Source organism: Lepidochelys kempii, chromosome 20 (genome assembly GCF_965140285.1).
Source record: "Lepidochelys kempii isolate rLepKem1 chromosome 20, rLepKem1.hap1, whole genome shotgun sequence".
Taxonomy (NCBI): Eukaryota; Metazoa; Chordata; order Testudines; family Cheloniidae; genus Lepidochelys; species Lepidochelys kempii.
The window spans coordinates 19,687,510-19,706,483 of record NC_136399.1 but is presented as its reverse complement, the minus strand read 5'-3'; the positions used below and the strand labels follow the sequence as shown (position 1 = coordinate 19,706,483).

The 18,974-nt window shown below is 56.4% G+C and overlaps 1 protein-coding gene across 2 annotated transcripts in view; it reads left to right on the top strand.

Annotated features, from left to right (window-relative positions):
• MAP3K12 (mitogen-activated protein kinase kinase kinase 12) overlaps positions 1-18,974 on the top strand; it is a 93,597-nt gene that overhangs the window by 47,358 nt on the left and 27,265 nt on the right. The gene's annotated exons all lie outside the window — the stretch shown is intronic.

Genomic DNA, 18,974 nt, shown 5'->3' with positions numbered 1-18,974 from the left:
ATAGCTCTTCAGGCCAGACTCCTCACACAGGCCAGAGACCCTCCCCCAGCTTCCCTCACCACCCACCCCTCCCCCCCCCCCCGCCCCCCGGCAGTGAAAGGAATCCTTCCCTGCTACATCAGTGACACTTAGGGTGACCAGACGGCAAGTGTGAATATCCGGATGGGATTGGGGGGGGTAATAGGAGCCTATATAAGAAAAAGATCCAGAAATTGGGACTGTCCCTATAAAATCGGGACATCTGGTCACCCTAGTGACACTACCAAGGGCAGAAACACGTGATCTTGAGCATACTGGTTAGGGAGATGCCTGGTCTCAGGCACAGTCTCCCCTGGTGGCTGGGTTTACCGTTCCCATGGCGAGCCCCTCCGGGGGGGCCAGTCCGCACCCTCTTTCTCTGTTAAATTGTGCTGGTTTATTTCCAGTTCACACCTTTCCAGCGGCAGCTCCCAGCCATTGGCTCTCGCTTTAGCAAAGAGCTCCCCCCGCCCCAGAGACTGTGACCTGGGTAGGTTGAACTCCTTAAGTCTGTCACTCCTTAAGTCTGTCAGGTTTGTCCCAGAGATCAAATCGTTCGGCTAGCTCTTCTCTACAACGTGCCATATAAAACATCTGCCCTGCTGGTTCTGAGAGCTCGTCTGAGTCGCCAACAGCCCCCCCCTCCAGACACTGATCAGGCCAGAGGCTGCATAGTTTCAGCAGCTGTTTCGTTCCTCAAGAACAACCAGGTAGAGCGTGGCAGAAAGCTGTAAAATCCTGGAAGCAGGGAACAAGGTAGCGCCAACTTCACGAGGCAGGTGGGCCCCCGCTTTTGCCCCAGCTGAGCTTGCCATGTCTGCACTAGGATTTGCTGTGACTCATTTTGCTAGGGAAGAGGAGCCCTGCACCCAGCAGCAAGGAGCTGAGCTGTCCCAGTGTTTGATCCCTTGCAAGCTCGTGGATGTGCCGCTTGACTCTAACCATGGAGCTGGTGGGGACATTGGGGTGGGGGGTCCAATCAAGACTCGGGGCTTCATAGCCTCTGGAGCATGTGCAAAGTAATCTGGTGCCGAGGCTGAGGGGGGTTGGGTGAGCTCCTTTTGCTGAGCAGGAACAGGAAGGCTCAGAGGAGTAGGCTGTAATTTGCACCCACACTGCAAGCAGGGTGGGTTACCAACCCCAGGGAGAAGCAGAACCCAGGCTCAAGCCCCTACCCCCAGCTGTCCTGGTTTAAGGCACCACCAAAGTGGGGTTGGAGGGTTTTGTGTGTGGATGGTAGCTGGGTTAGGGGCAACCCCTTGGGTGAGAGCCTGGGCTGACTCTGTAGTGTAGTGTAGACACAACCAAAGAGGACATGCTTGGCTGTGCTGGGGGGCGCCCCCAGGAGAGGTCAGGGCTAGCTGCGGGCCATATCCGTGAGCTTCCCCCACTGGAGAAGGTGTGAAATGGTGTCTGGTTGAGGAGCTGATCTGTGCCAAGGGTGAGTACTGACAGACGAGGCCATGGAGTAAACAGCCCCCAGCACACAGGGGTGTTTGCCCAGGGCTGGGTGGGGCCGGGGGAGGAGGCGTGAATGAATTGCCCCTTTCACTAGCCCAGCGCTGGAAGGCATTTGGGGGGGTGGCTCCATCCAAGCTGAGTACGGCCAAGGTGCAGCATCCCCCACCCAGGTGCGGGGAGTGGCTACACTGGCTTGGAGCCAGCTGGGGGCTCCCCCAAGATGGACCGGCGGCTAGCTGCTCCCTCTCTTTTCCCCCCATGATGTCCTGGCTCCCCCCACCCCTTTCCGGGCCTGCTGCCCCACCAGGTCAGTTACCTTCTCCCTAGGATCCTGCTCCCAATCCCGGGAGGACCCCACAGTGTACATTCCACAGCCCCATGGCTGGCCTGGCTACAGTGGGTCAGGAACAGCCCCTGCTGTAGACTTTGGCTCAAGCTGGAGCAGCTTGTGCTTTGAGCTGGGGAGAGCCCCCGGTTCAATCCCTGTTGTCAGACATCACCCCAGCTTCCCCGGAGATGACCTGCCCTCCTTCCCTGGTTTGTTTCGCACCATATCTCAGCTCCCGTTAATATTTTATAACATGTTACTGATGAAAAATTCAAATTGACTCCAGGATCCTTTTGCTCCATTTAACAAGGTGACGGCATGTCTGGCTCCCCGCCCGCAGCCCGCGGAGAGGGGCCCGTGCCGCCGCAGCCTCTCCCCCTCCCCCCGCACGTGAGGCCCCCGCGCGGCGCTGATTGGCACGGCGGCTGGGTTGTCGGGGCAGATTTGCGGGGAGCTGTTGCGAGGCAAAGCGGAGGTGCCGCTAGCTGGGACGCAGGTGGCCCGTCGGTGGGGCGAAGCCGGGCGCTGAGGCTGAAGGCGGAACAATGGAGGGGATGGGAAGCGGAGCAGAGGCTGCTCGGCGACAGGGGTCCCCGGGGGTGCGGACGGCCACGCGGATACGTCGGGGGAGGCGGCTCTCGGAGCCGCAGCGCTGGCTTCTTGGGGAGCGGAGCGGCCACTCGAGGCAAGAGGGGTTAGAGCCAGGCTGGCAGTCAGCTGACCGGGGATCCCAGCCTTAATCCCGACCCGCAGCCCCCTGCTGTTCTGGTCCTGGGCTCCCCCCCCCCAGTTTGGCTGATGTCCCTCAATCCCGACCCGCAGCCCCTCTGCCATCCCAGCCCTGGGCTCCCTCCACGCCCAGCTCTGCCCTGCCCCTCCTTCCTAACTCGCAACCCACTGCTGGTCCAGCCGTGAGCTCCCCCCATCCGCCACAGCTCTGCCAGTGCCCTTCAGTCCTAACCCCGGACCCCTCGCTATTCCAACCCCCTGGGCTCCCGCAAACACACACACACCGAGCTCACTCCTAGCCCAGTCCTGGACCAGTCCACCCGTTGAATGCAGCTCTCAGTCTGTTGGGGACGGGAATAGAACACCTAACTCACCCCCTTGTGAATCCAGGGCTGCAGCAGTGTCCGGCCGCCCCCCCACCCAGCCATGCCCACACCCTATAGCGCAGGTTCTGCTCCCATGGGAGGGGGCAATCCCCTGCCCTCCCCAATTGGCCTGGACCCTATCAACCTAGAAGGCAGCTGGAGCTGCTGCCACATGGGGATTCATGGTGGGGGAGAAGTTTCCATGCGGTGGCAAGGGAGCAAACAGGATCTGGGAGGGCCAAATCACCAACTTTCTGAGCTACTGCTGGGACAACCTTCTGCTGCTTTGGTACCTGGCCTGGCTCTTGTATGGACCATTGGTGCCTTGCCCCATTTACCATCTAGCTATATAGGCATGTTTCTTCTTTTGTGAGTTTATTTGTATGCCTGTAGCACCCAGGAGCCCCAGTCAGGCACCAGGACCCCGTCGTGCTTGGTGCTGCACAAACTCCCAACAAAAAATTGCTGCCCCAATGAGTTTACAATCTAATGCAGCCACCTCTGGGGTGGGGCATGGCAGCTGTGTATACAGGGCTGGCTTCACCAACCTCTGGTGTGGGATGCAGCCGCTTTCTGTCGTGTTCGGGGCTGTGATACCATGGCGATGGGCACAGGATAAGAACATAGAGGCCGCCAGGCTGTGGATGGGAGTGGGGTGGGGGTGATCTGGCAGCCTCTCCAGTAATTCAACATGCTGTTCTCCTTGTTCCTGTTCCGCTCCCGGGGCTGTGCTGTTCCGGGGCAGTGGGTGACTCCCTGCGCCGTGGTGCATCCCTGGGAAGGGTCTGCCTCTGTCATTTGAAACCCTTCGCTTTGCAATCTCCACTGCCCTTGACATAAGCGTCCCGGAGCCTGTGCGGATTCCCACGTTTCCCGTTGGTCTCAAGTAACCGGGGGGTTGCTGTTAATGTGTCGGTGCCGCTGGGTTTTGCCTTTGGTGCCAGCGGCATGAGAGGCCTCATGCAGCTCCCGGGTGTCACCCCTGGCCACTTCTAAATGCTGGGCACCGTTGCCTGCTTCTTGGGCCCAGATCTTGATTGCTGCCGCCTCGGGCTATATCCAAAGCGATTCAGAGCACACTCCCCCGCCCCAGTCCAGGATCCAGCTCCGAATCAAACCTTGAGGCCGGTTTTGGTTGAGGGGAGTAGAACCCGCCGCTTCCCAGACTCCAAAATGAATAACCTAATTAACTCATTCAAAGACATAAATGAGTCACCAATAGCCCAGCTACAAGCTGCAGAAGGTGGGCACCGAGATGGAGGGCCACAGTGGCTTATGGAGTTGCAGAGCCTCCCAAAAAGGCAGGAAGGACTTGTCCTGGGGCAGCTGGAGGTTTCCAAACAGGGCTGGTTTGGATCCGGGTTCCAGGTATTGGAACCTTCCAGGGATGCGGGTGGTGAGAGCAGGGTGGGTCGGGTTCTGGTTCTGAGCCGTCTCTCGAAGGGGACTGAGGTTCAGGATGGCTGGGAGGGCAGTGGCTCATGCTCCTTCCATCGCAGTCAGCACAGGAAATGGACTCTGCCAAAGACTCAGCCCTCCCCCCATCCCACCCCAGGGTCCTCTCCCCGACCCCAACCCCCAGTCCCCTCACATGGACTCTTCCGCACAGTCCCCACTGCCCCAAGATGCACCTTTTCCCCTCCCCATGAGCTTCATAATACTGCGTGCTTCTTCCCAAAGTCTTCTCACACTGCATCTGGCCCTGATTGCAGGAAGGGGTGGTCCCCTGTGCTTCAGAGCATGGGGGCCTGGACGCCTGGGTTCTGTTTTTAGCTCTAGGAGGGAAACCTGGTCTAGTGCAGACTGAAAGCCAGGACTCCTGGGTTCTGTCTCCAGCTCTGGGAGGGGAGTGGGGGTCTAGTGGTTACAGCAGGTGGGTCTGGGGACTCCTGGCTTCTGTTCCCTGCTCTGGAAATATGTGTGGGGGGGTATTTATCAGTCAGAGCAGGGGTTAGGGGGCCAGGACCCTTGGGCTCTACCCCAGCACTGAGAGAGGAGTGTAGTGCAGTGATTGTGGTGGGGTGGGGCCACAGGGAGTCCAGACTCCTGACCTGGGTTTTTCTCCAACTGAATCACCTGGAGCAAGTCTCTTTAATTTCTCCATGCCTCGGTTTCCCCATGTGAGGTGCCCCGAAAGTGCTCTGAGATTGGGGGAGGTTAGGGAGGAGGGTAAGTGCTCATAGTCGCTCTCTCTGCTCTGAATTTGCCCCTTGCAGCAACCTTGAACCTATCGAAAAATAAAAACCCAGAGGCTCCGGCAGGACAGACTCTTCTGGGGCAGAGCCAACTCCAGACTGGGGAGAGGGGGAAGCAAGTCCTGCCACCGCCTTCCAGCCCCCAGCTGTTACTCCCGAGGCGGGAGCCTCGGTGGTGCTGATCCACTTAGATCGATCCCCCACCCTACATCCTTCCTAAGAAACTTACAACAAGCCAGGCCCCATTCCATTGGTCCGGCCAGGCCCTAGATACAGTGAGTCAGCCTGTGTGTGGACATGTGTGCGTGCATGTGTATACACAGTACACACACACAGCCTCCCATTGGCTCCAAGTCATCTTGCTGCTGGCAAGCAAAACAGAACCTGACCCAGCAAGACCCTGCCCAACCCCTTCCCATCCCCCTCCCCCCCCCCCCCGGTGATCTCGTATATTACAGGGTTAGGGATTAGTGTGCTTGATCCTCCCTCTTTGAGTTGCTTGGACTATCCTGGCGCTGCTCAGGCCCTGGGGTGTGGATGCTCTCCCCTCCTGCCCCCCCGAACCACCCCACAGCAGCGAGATGGTTGGTTAGTTTACTGCAGTCCCAGCAGGGGCCAGGGCAGGAGCGCTGGCTCTTGGGGGAGCTCCTGGCTACTCCAGCCCCAGCCTCTCCCACCAGGGGGCACTGTAGGGAGCAGGGCGGGAGCTCTGGCTGTAGGGGCAGCTCCTGGCTCATCTAGGCCCAGCCACTCCCACCAGGGGGCGCTGTGGGGACTGGGGCAGCAGCACTGGCAGTGGGGGGAGCGCCCGGCTACTCCAGTCCTGACCTCTCCAGCCGGGGGCGCTGTGGAGAGTGGGGCAGGAGTGCTGGCTGTGGGGGGAGCTCCTGGCTACTCCAGCCCCATCCACTCCCAACAGGGGGCGCTGTGGAGAGTGGGGCAGCAGCACTGGCAGTGGGGGGAGCTCCCGGCTACTCCAGTCCTGACCTCTCCCAGCAGGGGGCGCTGTAGGGAGAGCCCCTGGCTACCCTGGTATGTCAGGGGGAGGGGAGGGAGCGGGGAGGATCCTCAGGTGCCCCCCTCCCAACCCCTAATCTGTTTAGCGGCCACTTTTCTGCTCCCTCTCCTAATGCACCGTAAGGAATTAACGTGGAGCCGCTAATCAGCTCGGAGATGATGACCTCCGTCCATGCCAAGCCGTGGGGGTTGGGGTATAGGATGCGGGGAGCTGCTAGTGTGGGAGAGCCCCAGGGGCAGTTGCGGGGATCATGGGGCAGTTGGGCAGCAGAGGGAGCCCCGGGGGCAGTTGGGGGGCAGTTGGGGGGATCATGGGGCAGTTGGGCAGTGGAGGGAGCCCAGGGGCAGTTGGGGGGATCATGGGGCAGTTGGGCGGCGGAGGAGGGAGCCCAGGGGGCAGTTGGGGGGATCATGGGGCAGTTGGGCAGTGGAGGGAGCCCAGGGGGCAGTTGGGGGGATCATGGGGCAGTTGGGCGGCGGAGGAGGGAGCCCAGGGGGCAGTTGGGGGGCAGTTGGGGGGATCATGGGGCAGTTGGGCAGTGGAGGGAGCCCCGGGGGCAGTTGGGGGGCAGTTGGGGGGATCATGGGGCAGTTGGGCAGTGGAGGGAGCCCAGGGGCAGTTGGGGGGATCATGGGGCAGTTGGGCGGCGGAGGAGGGAGCCCAGGGGGCAGTTGGGGGGCAGTTGGGGGGATCATGGGGCAGTTGGGCAGTGGAGGGAGCCCAGGGGGCAGTTGGGGGGATCATGGGGCAGTTGGGCGGCGGAGGAGGGAGCCCAGGGGGCAGTTGGGGGGCAGTTGGGGGGATCATGGGGCAGTTGGGCAGTGGAGGGAGCCCCGGGGGCAGTTGGGGGGATCATGGGGCAGTTAGGCAGTGGAGGGAGCCCAGGGGCAGTTGGGGGGATCATGGGGAAGTTGGGCGGCGGAGGAGGGAGCCCAGGGGGCAGTTGGGGGGCAGTTGGGGGGATCATGGGGAAGTTGGGCGGCGGAGGAGGGAGCCCAGGGGGCAGTTGGGGGGCAGTTGGGGGATCATGGGGCAGTTGGGCGGCGGAGGAGGGAGCCCAGGGGGCAGTTGGGGGGCAGTTGGGGGGATCATGGGGCAGTTAGGCAGTGGAGGGAGCCCAGGGGCAGTTGGGGGGATCATGGGGCAGTTGGGCGGCGGAGGAGGGAGCCCAGGGGGCAGTTGGGGGGCAGTTGGGGGGATCATGGGGCAGTTAGGCAGTGGAGGGAGCCCAGGGGCAGTTGGGGGGATCATGGGGCAGTTGGGCAGCGGAGGAGGGAGCCCAGGGGGCAGTTGGGGGGCAGTTGGGGGGATCATGGGGAAACGGCCTCGAGGTCAGTATCAAGGAGCTGCTGGGCCCCACGTGGTTAACTCCTCACCCCGCGAGCCCCCCCCCACCTCACTCCTGCCGGCTCCCCACCCTCCGCTGCCCCACGTGACTCCCCTTCTCCCCCCCCCCCCCGCCTCCATGGTGTCAGCGATAATATTAGTGCTGACTTCATGCTCCGAGCGCTGGGATCCGTTGCCATAGCAATGCCGCAGCGCCCCCCCCCCCCCGTATTCGGTAGTCACGTGATGTTCAGGAAGCGGCGGCATGGGGCTCGGCCCGGCCTGGGATTTAGGGCTGCGGATTCCGCCTCCGTCCCCCTGGCCGCGCTGCGCCGTAGCAGACCCCGGGGGATCGGGCCGGGCCGGGCCTCAGAGCCTGGGGCAGTGGGGGGGTCCGCAGAGCAGGGAAAGGGGGAGGGTCAAGAGCAAGGTGGACGTTCGGGCTTTGCCCCCCCCCCAACACTGCAGAGATTGGGGCTGTGTTAAGGGGGGGGTGGAGTCCCTGTGGCTGCCAGGGATGGGGCAACATGGGCTAGTGGCCCAAGCGCCGGACGGGGAGCCTGGGTGCTGTATGCTGCTTGACCGTGGGCAAATCACTGCCCTGCTCTGTGCCTCAGTTTCCCCTCCTGCCCTCTGTACAGATGGAGCGCTTTCAAGCAAGGGCTGTCTCTCACTCTGTGTCTGTGCAGAGCCTGGCACAGGGGGGTGAGGGTTGGGGGGCCCAGCTCAGCACTGCTGCCATAGAAGTAATTAGGAGGGAGCAAAATAATTATAATGGAGAGTGGATGCCGATGGCAGAGCCCCAATGAAGTCTATCCACTAGGCCGTGCTGCCCACCCCCGATAAAGACAGACACATATGCACCTACTTGTGTTAACCCGTGTGTACACCCGTGTGCTGATACATGTGCATACATGTTGATGTATGTTGCTGTGCACACACGTCACTTATATGTCGATACGTGTGTGCCCATATATGTCCGTGTATGTTGACATATGTTCACACCTACGTTGATGCATGTTTGGCCATATATTTCTATGTATGTTGACATGTTCACACCTATATGTGTGCACATGGCCACATGCTAACACGTGTTCACAGTAATCTGTTGACATGCGAGCACACACATCTATCAGTGCGTGTACACACACTTTAAAGTATGCTGACACCAGCACCTTTGTATGTCGAGCCAGGGTTACACATGTTCACACCTCTGGTGACACATGCAGGACACCAGCGATGTGCAGGTACGCAGGTGTGTAGATGCATGGGGGGGGTGTTTGCACATGTATATTAACATGCACATTGGGGGAAAAGGGAGTTATGCCAGGTGGCTTCGTTCAGTGAAAGCATGGTAGTAGCATCAGCGTCCCGGCAGAGGGGACAGCAGAGCAGCAATCACAGACAAGGACACTGCTCGGTCCCTAGGGCTAATGCAGGCTGTGGACATGCCAAGCTTGACACTCTCACTAGCTAGCCGTGTATGTGGGTGGACGGATGGATGAACAGACAGACAGACAGAGATTTCAGGGACTGGCTAGGAAGGATGGCCCAATGGTGAGGGCACTCACTGGTTCCTTGGGACACCTGGGTTTCAATCCCTGTTTTGCCACAGACTGCCTCTGTAACCTTGGGTAAGTCACTTAGCCTCACTCTGCCTCAGTTTCCCCCTTTGTCCAATGAGACTTGTACAACTGCCCTACCTCCCAGGGGGATTAGGAGTGCTTTGAGCTCCCTGACAAAAACCAGGATTCAACTGCGGAGCCAGTAACCCCTGGAGGAAATGGAGTTTGCTCGAGGCTGGAGTGATGTTTATCTTGCTGGTGGCCTTTGGCATCTGGTCCCCTCCTCTTCACAGGGCTGGGGGTCCCACTCAGCCTTTCTCTAGGGTTTCCTCCTGGGGCAGAGGCATGAGCTAGAGAGGGAGGGGGACTGATCAGGGCTAGCTGCTTACATGGATGGGAGTTCTCTCTGCCGCACGTACTTGGCATGAGGAGCCTGATTCACAGCTGCCCAGCACCCCATGCAGCCATTTACACCAGTGCAGAGCAGGTGTGAAATGCCACCTGAGCAGAATGGGGAAGGTTTTTCACTCACGTTGCACTGGTGTAAATAACCTGACACAAAGCAGCCATGAAACAGTCTCAGTGTGAATGGTCCTAGGGTCCTGGTGGGCAGTGGTAGGCCAGAAGCTCACAGCCAGAGTCCCAGCTGTCAGTGGTGGGGCACTGTTGGCCAGAAGCTCACAGCTCCAGAATCGCAGCTGGCAGTGGCAGGGCACTGCTGTAACAGAAGCTCACAGCTCCGGAGTCCCAGCTGGCAGTGGCAGGGCACTGCTGTAACAGAAGGTCACAACTCCAGAGTCCCAGCTGGCAGTGGCAGGGCACCATTGTAATAGAAGCTCACAGCTCCGGAGTCCCAGCTGGCAGTGGAAGGGCACTGCTGTAACAGAAGCTCACAGCTCCGGAGTCCCAGCTGGCAGTGGCAGGGCACTGCTGTAACAGAAGCTCACAGCTCCGGAGTCCCAGCTGGCAGTGGCAGGGCACTGCTGTAACAGAAGCTCACAGCTCCGGAGTCCCAGCTTGCAGTGGCAGGGCACCGCTGTAATAGAAGCTGGCATTACTGTGCTTCAAGCATCTTCCGATGCTAAGTCCTTCGATGCCGACTGAGGTCACCGATCCCGGGACGTGTGTGTATGCCGGGGGAGGGGAGGGCAGCACAGGGGAAATGACCACATTTGGCTCATTAAGGAAACGGTTTGGGCAGGAAAGACCGACAATCTGATGATTGCATCACTGAGCGACTCTGCTGAGAGCCAGATTCCACACACACACACCCCCACCACACACTATCTCCTGGGGGCGCACAGGCCTCAGTGTATGAATGAGAAAATTATATCCGGTGGTTTAAGAGACAACCCCCCCAACAACCCCCTCCCCCACGGCTCCTTCCCCCCATCCACCCCACCAGTGGGAAAATAAAGCCCCTTCACTAAGGGATGAAGTCATCTCCCAGGCGGGCTCTCGGAAATGCCCTTTGAACTCAGGGCTCTGGTTGGGCGGAGAGGATCGTGTTTCCTGACGCTCACTCCCCTGGGGAGGCAGGTTGCCAGGGAACAAGCCTCCCCCCCACACACATTTCAACCCATCCTTAGCTAGGGGATGGATTCTGGAGCTGGCTCCTGCTCTCTGAACCAGATTCCGGTTCTGGGCAAGCGATGGAAGCCCGTTGGCAAGTCTGGATACAGATCGGATCCGAACTGCACTGCCCCCCCCCACCTAAAAAAAGGGTTTTGGATCCATCTGTGAAGTTCTGGTTCAGCCCACGCTGACAGATGCCTGAATTGCCAAGGCATCCCTGGGTCCGGCTTTGCCCCCCGTTCTGGGGGCGGGGGTTCAGACCCACAGTCCCGCTGTAATGATACAAGTTGGAGGGTTGGCTTGAGAGATGCAGCAGGAGTTTAGCCCAGGATCCGAGTCATTGTGAACGGGTTGCATTTGTATTTGGGTTGTCAGCGTCAGCACGGGGGTGCTGAGTGTGACATCCTGTGCATGTGATGGGAAGCATCGGCCTGTTGGCGAGCATATATCTGGTGGGAGGTGCAGACCGCTCGGCGTGCCTGTGTGCGTTCATGCAAGTCGCCTGGTGGTTGTTTTTTTACCTTGCTGACCATGTGATGCCATTGGCGGCTGGGCAGTGTGGTTGAGGGCACCCTAGCCACACGTGAAAATCATTGCACCCACAGCCGAAATGCAGCCAGCTCTGGGGTGGGGCTTCCTTATTGAGGGGGCGGAGCCACTGAGCCCTGTAGGCAAATGATCATGTGGGACAGGAAGTGAAAAAACAGGGACGGGAGTGAGGGCTGCGGGGCCAAAACTAGGGAATCCAGAGGGGGATGCCAAGCAGAGAACCGCAGACAGTGCCTTAAGGGAGTTCAAGGAGTCAGTGGTTGCAGCCCAGAGGAACTCTGCCCAGAGACGTAGTGCAACAAGGAAATGGAAACAGGCCCCAAAGTCAAAGAGCGCCCTCCTGTAGTGCTTGTTCTGCCTCGTCTGGTGGAGGGCCATCTTGGCCAGTGTCAGGAGGAGGCTGACAAGCAGGTCTTGCGGCTCCACGGGGCCATGGATAGGGTGTGCGAGAAGATGCAAATGAGGGGAAAGTGCAGCCAGAATCTCAGTCGGAAGTCCTGGAGGAGGCGGAAGAGGGGCTGCTGCCCGGCATGCTCTACACAGATGTGCTCCAGGGTCTCTCTCTTGCCGCAGAAGGACCAAGTGTCAGGAGAGTCTGTAACGACAGCCAGACCCTCAGGTGCTGAGGCCAGGAAGCAAAGAGCAGCGGGAGTGCTGGGCATAGACACAGGATGGTGGATGCTATTACAGATGCACCAGGGGATCATTAATAACCGCAGAGTGTTGGCCATCCTGGCTTTACCTCTTCCAAAATTTGACTCTTCCAGCAGCCAAGCACCACACAAGGTGCAGCACTCACCGCACAAGAAGAACATCCTCTTCTGAATCACCCTCACCACAGCCGACAGCCCCCTGGGGTTTCACTGGGGGTATCCCAGCCAAACAGTAAGCAGGCAGAACGTTGTGTAGCTCCTAGAGTCTGACCAAGTGAGGCGAGAGGAAGGGACACAGCAAGTATGGCTGTGGAAAATTTTGAGATTTTGGCAAAAAAATCAACATTGGAAATATTTTAATTCAGAAAGGCACCACGGGACCTCATGGGAATTGTAATTCAGGTGCCTTATGCCCCTGTTCTCCCCTATTGGAGAGACTTGCAGGCTGGACTACATCTCCCATGATGCACCAGGCTCACTCAGCAAGAGGGGAGGAGTCTGTGTATTATGGTAGACACAAGGCTGCAGTGCCTCATGGATGTTGTATTTTGGATGTTTCATGCCTCCATTCTCCTCTGTATGCCAGTTTCCCTCGTTGGACTACATCTCCCATGATGCACCATGGTCTCTCCTCTTGCTGAGGGAAGGCTGTGCATCATGGGAGATGAAGCTCAGCTGGGGAATGTGGCCCATGGAGGAGAATGGGAGCACCCACACTACGACTCCCATGAGGCACTGCGGTGACACTGCAGAATCGAAATATTTCCAGTGTGGGCTATTCCATTTTTTGAAACAAAAAAATGGAATTTTTCAGAAGGAAGAAAGATGCTTTTTGTGAAAAATTGTGATTACTCAAAAACCTGGTTTTCCCTCGAAAAACCCCTACCAGTTTTGATGGAAAATTTCCAGCCAGTGCTGGCTCTGGGTAGGGCATGGCCCCAGAGCTCTGCAGAGATCCCTTTATTGTGAGGAGCTGGACCCAGCACCCTGCCTCAGGCGTGAGGTCCTGGTTATTGACTCTCCGCTCCTTGGGAAGCATGCCAGGGCCACAGCCAGCTTAGGCCCAGAATTTAGGTGGTAAAAACACCCGAGGCTCCAGATTCTGATCTCAGCTGCATGAGTGCAAAACTGGCATAACTCCGTTAGATCAATGGAGTTTGCAGTTACATTAGATGGGATCAAAATATGTATGAGAAGGTCTATAAATCCTCATTCTCCAGGGCATGAACCAGCTTCTGAGAGGGCTTGGGAAGAAAGCCGTTCCATCACTGGCCACTATTGAGTTTCTTTCATCCTGTGACACATCTAGTCTTGTCCACTGAAGAAGACCAGAGACTGGATTAGGTGGATTGGACAGTGCCTATGTTCCTCAAGAAACAAGAGCATCATCCGGCCCCAGTGATTTGTTACTTTTCGGAGAAAATGGGTGAGGGAGAAGAAAAGGAGACTGAAACTGGCTCCCCCGTTGCACTGGTGACCCATGTGGCAACTCACCCTTGTAAAACACGCATGCAACCTGTGCTTGTGTAACCCACACGGCAACAAGGACCTGCAAAATGAGGAGCCTGAGCATGTACCTAGAAACAGAAAGGGAAGGTGACCAAGCATAATATCATAACCATGTCCCTTTTAATATTAATGCTTTGGCTCAGAAGATTTGCCATCAGACCGTTTGTCTATCAAATCCACTGTCTTGCTTCCAACAGTGGCCGATGCTAGATACTTAAGATGCAAAGTAAGATGGAAAAGAAAACTCTCCTTAAGCCAAATGAACCTAGTCTCTCATATGGCAGCATATGGCCTTTGGATTCCTTCCTGACCCCTGCTGTGATCAGTTCGTTCCCTGGAGCATGGTGGTTGCTAACCCTTGTATCATCATCATCTTTGTTTGTACAGCTTCAGCTATCATCTTTGGTCATTAATTTATGCAGCCCTTTATAAAACCCAGCCCCTGTAGGTCACTCTTTGTTACCCCTCTGACAATGCCTTATTACTGTATGGGCAACCCCATTTAACTATCCCACGTCACGCCCCGGAAATCGTGAGATTTTTTAAAATGATACATTTCAGGTGTTTTTTCTATGCCTTCTGAGCCATTAGGGGTCATATTTCCCAGTTTCCACAAGGGCCAGAAACTTACTTTTTCTTTGAAATGACAGCTGAGACTCTCTTGCCATAGACTAATAGAACTGTAGGGCTGGAAGGGACCTCAAGAGGTCACCAATCCATCCCCACGTGCTGAGGCAGGATTAAGTGTATCTTCAGTCATCACGTCACTCCAGCAGCTGGGACTTTAAGAAAAAAACCTAGTGTCACAAGACTTGCAATCAAGTCACAAGAGGTGGCAACGCTGCATTTGTATTACAATAGCATGTAGGGCCCCCACATGAAATCTGGGCACCGCTGTGCCAGGGCGCTGTACAGGACAATTCTTGCCACCAAGAGCTCACAGTCAAAATATGATGAGGGATGAGGGAAGGATTATCATCCCCTGTTTACAAGTGGGGAAACTGAGGCACTGCATGATTAAGTGACTTGCCCCCAGTGGGATTCTGTGGCAGAGCAGGGAATTGAAACCAGCTCTCCTAAGTCCCTTAAACGCCGGGCCAGCTCTCTGCGTCAGGAAGGATTTCCCCACCCTCAGCAAGAAAGTGCAGCATTCCCTCCTAGGAGCTCAGCTTCCAGTTTCATCGGTAGAGCCCTTCTCCACATCTCGGGGGGCAGCATTACAGGAAAGGCCAGAGCCAGTCTCACTCTGACCTTCCTGCCTTGAAATCCCTCCACAGCCCTCCCCGCTTAGCGGGCTCCATAATCCTAGTCTTCACTCGCCATCTGCCAGCGTCTGTAGATAGCTGTGTGTGTGTCAGAGAAGCTACAGACACTCAGGGCTCATAGGACAGTGGGAGTGTGTTTTCCAGGCCAGGAGGGAGCAGGGTGAAGATTGCCCCAGCAATGGGGTTAAACAGGGGGTGACAGTCTCGAGGGCTGTCGTCCCGAACCCTTTCTCTAGGGTTAAAGTTCATTTCAGTTTATCTCAGGCAGCAGGTGGAGTTGGCATTGATCCTGGCTCTTCCAGTGAGGCTGTGGGTGGGATCAGGCAGTGGAACAAGCCTCCAGAGGAGTTTAGACCAGTGGTTCTCAAACTGTGGGTCAGGACCCTAAAGTGGGTCACACTCGCAACCCCTTTTTAATGGGGTCACCAGGACTGGCTTAGACTTGCTGGGGCCCAGGGCTGAAGCCAAAGCCCGAGCTCCACTGTCCAGGGCCAAAACTGAAGCCCAGGGCCAAAGCCAAAGCCCGAGGGCTTCAGCCCTGGGTGGCGGGGCTCAGGTTACAGGCCCCCTGCCTGGGGCAGAAGCCCTGTGGCTTTGACCCCCCCACCCCGCGTGGGGCAGCGGGCTTGGGCAGGCTCAGGCTTTGTCCCCCCTCTGGGGGTTGTGTAGTCATTTTTGTTGTCAGAAGGGGGTTGCGGTGCAATGATGTTTGCGAACCCCTGGATTAAACCAACCCAGAGTCTGAGCAACAAATGCTGCCCAACTCTTTCACAGAGACTGTCTGCCAGAGCATAGCACCCATGCCCCACTGACCCCGCACCAAGAATCGCCCAGCCCAACCCAAATCTTACCCTGAGCAGAGCGGTGCATGACCCAAAAAGGGAGCAGAGACAGAGATAACAGGAAGCCCACTAGGGACATTGCTATCACCAATCTGTTTCATGGACGAGGTACCAGATGCCATGGTGACGGGCAGCAGCACAGAACACTAATAATCCCTCGCTCCTGTCTAGCACATTTGATCAAGAGATCTCACAGCATTTTACAAAGGAAGTCAGTATCATTATCCCCATTTGACAGCTGGGGAAACTGAGATGCAGAGAGAAGTGACTTGCCCAAGGCCAGTAGTAGAGCTGGGAACAGAATCCAGGTCTCCTGAGTCATTCTCCAGGACTCTGTCCACTGGGACACACTAGACATAGAGCTCTGTGTGGGGATGGACAGATAGCTCTCTATAGCTTTGTAGTGTGTAAAGCTCTGGATCGGGACAGGTAGATCTGTGTGGAGACGGATAGCTAGATATAGCTCTGTATCGGGATAGATAGATCTGTATGGTGATGGATAGCTAGATATAGCTCTGTATTGGGATGGATCTGTGTGCAGATGGATAGATAAATATAGCTCTGTATCGGGATAGCTAGATATGTGCGGGGATGGATAGCTAGATATAGCTCTGTATTGGGACAGATAGATGTGTGTGGAGATGGGTTGCTAGCTACAGCTCTGTATTGGGAACGAGAGACACAGAGCGCCTCACTTTTAATTCCTAGATCTCAAAGTACAATCTAGTAGTCCCTGCTAGAACCTTCCCTTCACAGACCTGTTCTGCTCCTTGAGCAGGTGTTTCCCCAGGGGCATCCCCCTATCTTTCATTCTTTCCCACTGGGCATGTTTGCAAGAAATTGACACATTTGTTTCTTTCTTCTTTTTTGTTTTTCTTCAGTGACCTTGTTACCAACCCTGGAGGCTGGCATGCTCTAAATGCACCAAGTGGGCACCGTGCCACAATAAGCTTCCCTGCCGCCTCCATCCCTATGCTTCTATTCGTGTTGGCACCACGCAGTGGGTCCCCAGTTGGCATTGGAAATGGCTGGAGGTGGGTGGCATGGAATGGAATGAGGCTGGAGCTGCTAAGAATCCAGGATGGGATTTTCCAAGGGAGCCAGGCACCCAACTCCTGTTGAATTTCAATAGCATTTAAACCTCTAACTTCCTTAGGCTTTTTTCACCTTCCCATCCCAGGTTATTGACATTATCGTAGCTCCTAAAAGGCTGTAACCAGGATCGAGGTCTCATTGTGCTGGATGCTGCACAGACAGCAAGGGAACAGCAGCCCCTGCCCCATGGATCTCACAGTCTAAAAAGTGAGAGGGGAAACCAAGGCACAGAGTGGTGAAGTGGGCATAGAATCCAGGATTCTTGAGACCCAGTCCAGTGCCCAAACCACTGGGCTCTGCTGCCTCCCATAAATCAGTTTAAACCTCACAACCCTCTGTAATATAGATAAGGATTATTATCCCCATGTTCCAGATGGGGAAACTGAGGTGCTGAGCTGCAATGTGACTCCCCCAGCATCACTCAGCAGGTCAGTGGCAGAGAGGAGAATAAAGCCAAGACCATGGTTTTGTCTCAAGCACCCAGTGTCCCTTCCCCAGTCTCACAGCACATTATCTGCGGGCGCCAGCTGAATTTGGGGAAGATTTTCAACAAAATCAGGTATTAGTTTGAGTTAAACCTTTCATGACAACCTCACACTTCCCCCATAAGGACATGCCAAGCTGCAGATCAAGCTGTGCCAGTGCATCAATCCAGAACACTTGCTGAGGTTGCTTTTATTGTATATAGAGGTAGCATCTTGAGGCCCCAATGGAGATCAGAACCATATTAGGTGAGGGACTGCACATCCACATGGTGAGAAAGTCTCTGCCCCAAACAGCTGGCAATCAAAAGAGACAAAGGGCACCAAGGGAAACTGAGGCACACAGGGGGGCACTTGCCCAAGGTCACCCAGCAGAGCCAGGAATAGAACCCAGGTGTCCTGAGTCCTAGTCCAGCATGCAGCCATGAGAGCACTGAACTTGTGCTCTCACTTGTGCTTGATGCAGGTGTTGCATTCTGCATGTGTGTCTCACCTTGGAGGCAGAAGGGGGTTCCTTGCGAAGATGCATGCTCTGTCGGTCGCATCAAGCGTGTCTGGGATCTGCTAAGAGGTGTCCCATAACTTAGCATTCCCTTGCTGTTTAGGGCTTGACTGGGGGAACGTCGCTCTTACCTAACTGACATCCCTTTTACGGGTTGTGTTTGTTTGTGGCATAAGAAGAAAATGAGGAAGAAACAGCCCAGAAGAGGTACCGATAGGTTATGATGTGGCTTAGTGGTTAGAGCAGCAGTCTGGGGCTCAGGAGACCCAGCTTCTATTCCTGGCTCTGTCACCAGCCTTCTGGGTGACCTGGGGCAAGTCACTTTTCCTCTCTGGGCCTCTGTTTTACCTGCCACCCTTTGTCCCTTTTGATGGTCAGCACAGCAGGGCCCCCATCTCAGCTGGACGTGACTGGAATAGAAACAATAATTTATACCAAGGTAAAGATGGGTAAACTGAGGCACAGAGGGCGACATGACTTGTCCAGGAAGATGCAGCAAGTTAGTGTCACAGCCAAGAACATAGCCCAGGAGTTCTGATTCCTAATGCCCTACTCTAAGCATGATATCCCCTGGAAGAACTGCGAACAGAACCCAGGAGTCCTGCTGCCCAGTCTCCTGTTCTAACCATGAAAAACACTATCATAAAGAGGTGGACTGTCATTATAGAGAGATGGGCTACTAGCACACAGGTCCCTCGGGCTAGCCCTCACCCCACATCCACTCCCCCGGGGTGGCTCCCCGAGTCCATCCCCATTTTCCTGGGATAATTATCTCTTTATAAGAGACACAGATCTTCCAGACTTGCTTGCCAAGTTTTGTTCTATGCCTGAGGGACTTGTAATGCCACTAGCCAGGTGGGCTGTAAACATTATAGCCACGAGGCCCTGGGTGAATCTAGATATACACAAAACTCACAATGGGCTGGTTCTCCTGCTCCTCTGGCTCAAGAGGGCTCTGATGATCTCCTAAGGATTGGCATGTACATGGGGCACAGGAGGTGAAGTGAGCACTGTGAGGGAGAGGTACTGGGAGTGGTCTGGGTACTGGGTGCGGGGTACAGGGAGGAGATCTGGGCACTGGGAGAGGGGTAAAGGGAGGGTGTCTGGGTACTTGGTTTATGGGGCGCCAGGGTGTTGAATGTCTTGGCCTAGGACCCCAGAGGGGCCTGGGCTTTTGCAGGGCTCCTTACATGTTTCACTTCCATGTGCCCGGCACCGCTCTTGTTGCCATCTGCTTGGAGCCCTAGCCCCTGCGTCGTGTTGGCGCAGGATGGGCAAACTGGACCCTTCCCCCCCCCATGATCCTCCCCTCTCCCTGCATGCCTGTTTGGCCAGCCTCAGCCCAGCTCCCAGAGGGCAGGGGCTATGGAGAGGAGGGGGGTCCTGTGACTCCAGGGGGAGGCACAGGGCAGAGAGCGTGTGCTGCCCGGTGCCCTGTGGATGCAGAGGGTGCCAGTCTCCAGGGGCACCAAGCGAGAGGCCATGGCTGGGGCCTGG